Source organism: Rhodnius prolixus, unplaced genomic scaffold, assembly GCF_049639745.1.
Source record: "Rhodnius prolixus isolate KJV_2025 unplaced genomic scaffold, Rpr scaffold_5, whole genome shotgun sequence".
In the NCBI taxonomy this organism is placed as follows: Eukaryota; Metazoa; Arthropoda; class Insecta; order Hemiptera; family Reduviidae; genus Rhodnius; species Rhodnius prolixus.
The window spans coordinates 41,653,014-41,655,303 of NW_027411624.1; the positions used below are offsets into that span (position 1 = coordinate 41,653,014).

The 2,290-nt window shown below is 32.8% G+C and overlaps 1 pseudogene; it reads left to right on the top strand.

Moving 5' to 3' along the window:
• Positions 1-1,820: 1,820 nt before the first annotated feature.
• Positions 1,821-1,950, top strand: LOC141459028 (U4 spliceosomal RNA; annotated as a pseudogene).
• Positions 1,951-2,290: the final 340 nt, after the last annotated feature.

The window sequence follows — 2,290 nt, forward strand, 5'->3', positions numbered from 1 at the left end:
TATCCTCTATATTTATTGTTAAAGGAGTTCCCCCTGGGGGCCATAAAATCTCCGTTAGTCCTAGATATATACATATATCGTACAGCAGCTTTCTGTCTTTCAATGGTTCTACTTTCCAAAAGTGGCGCCAATAATCTATTGTTAAGAGTTGTAAGTGATGACCACGGGCCTAGCCTAGCTAACAGTAACCAGCTGGAGGAGACTTAACTCTAGCCCTGCCTTCAACAGTCTTCTGACAGAGATTTATCTCCCTCTCTCTTGTAAACTAATTTCTTTTACTAACTTCTAGTTCTAGCCTTCTAGTTCTCTCTACTAGTTTCAAAGAATAGAAATCGGTGCAGAGAAAAGATAGAAATCTTGGGAATTAATTTAGAATTTTCTTTTTCTTGAAAGTTTAATCAGATGTAAATCATTTAATGGACGAATAGATGTCTCTGGAGTGAACTCTAGCATCACTTACCGCAGATTTTAGTATTTAAATGATCTTGAAACTTAGACTAAAACTTTTGACGTAGACGTTTTCTTTATAATAATCATTAAACCTGCACTTCTTGTCTGCTGACTTCCATCAAAGTCGGGATTTCGATTACAAATTTAATCCTTCCATCTTCTAGGATATAGAAAATCTATTATCTGCTCACTTCTTGGCTATCCTGAGCTATCCTAAGGGTCTAAGTATTTACTTAGTAACTACTAACTCTACTGAGAATGTACAACTAACCCATGGTACCAGTTATTTTTTTTTTTAATTTAATAGTTAATATCTCATAGATCATCATTGTTGCTAATAGTTTTCACAGAGTATTGCTTGTCTTCGAGCCAAACTGGGTCCAGAGTGCACACTACTCTAAGCAAATCACTTACTATTCGAGTTATTCGTTTAGAAGTATACGACTTTAAATTCCAAAGATATTTTGATTTATTGTGCTACCCAGTAATACGTGGATTACATTTGCCGAATGATTGTTTATTCTTATTTAATTTGGGATGTTGATGCTATTGATGTTAGGCTGTGTTTTATTTGCTTACCGTCTCATTAAAACTGTCCCGGGTAGGACCAGTTGTATAAGGGTTGAGATCGTCAACAAAAAAGTGGCCAGAAAAAGCTTGTAACGTTGAAAAAAAACACCCTAACTTTGACAATGTTATTATTATTATTATTATTATTTATTTATTTGTTACATGGGCATAGCCCTATACAAAGGAGTTGCTACAAAAAACAAAAACAGTACATATACAAAAAACAAAAAGAAAAACTTGTACATCTTACATAGCAAACAAAGGAAAACAATACCAGTGTTATAATTTAAGTAATAATTAATAGAAATCAAAATCTCTTGCGATAAATGAGTTATTAAATATTCATATAAATCAATAATTCATATTATTAGTTAAACACTGTATTATTCATTTAGAATAAATGCCCTCAGTTTTAACACATTTTCCACATAATAGTATAATTTTTTTATATTTTCAGCGCTGATATTATGAAATAATATTGGAAAATTAAATTGATCAACATCTTGTAAGAAACCTAAATATTTTAAACGAAATTGTAAATATATTGGGCAATTTAACAAAATATGGGACAAATCTTCAAATTGGGCGGTGTTACACAAAGTGCACTTTTCATTTGGATTTAATGTATATGTAATTTTACCAATACTAATCTTCAATACATATTTAGAGGACAAGCGCAACTGAGAGAGCAATCGTATAAATTTAAAAGAAATAGGAAAATTCAAATAATTCTGTGGCTCCTGATCATTAAAAACTAACGCAGAATAGATTAAACTGAAATTGGAGCTGTGCCGTCTCATTACCTTGCGCAGTGGCAATATCGTAACCAATGAAGGCCTCCTGAGGTGCGATTATTGCTAGTTGAAAACTTTTTGACAATGTTTTTTCTCTTTTTCTATAAAAGATAAAATTCCCAAATTTTCTTTAAATCTTACTCCAAACCCACCTTTATAACTGTAATTTTTTTGCAACCACCCAGATCTAATAGATTTCGAGAAAAAAGTGGCTGAAAATGAGCAAAAACAGCTTTTTCAAAAAATGTTCTTGGTCTTCTTGTTCTTCTTGTTGTTGTTGTTGTTGTTACCTATTTTGTAAACTGCGTAGCGCCTATAAACGCGTGAACCGATTTTCATGAATGAGGTGTCATTCGATTCAGGAATTTATGTAGATGTGCCTTTTGGGGGTCTCGACCCTGTACATCGAATGGGAGAGGAGTTAGCCCCCTTTATGTAAGGCCCCCTCTAAAATTATTATTACTAATTACTCTGTA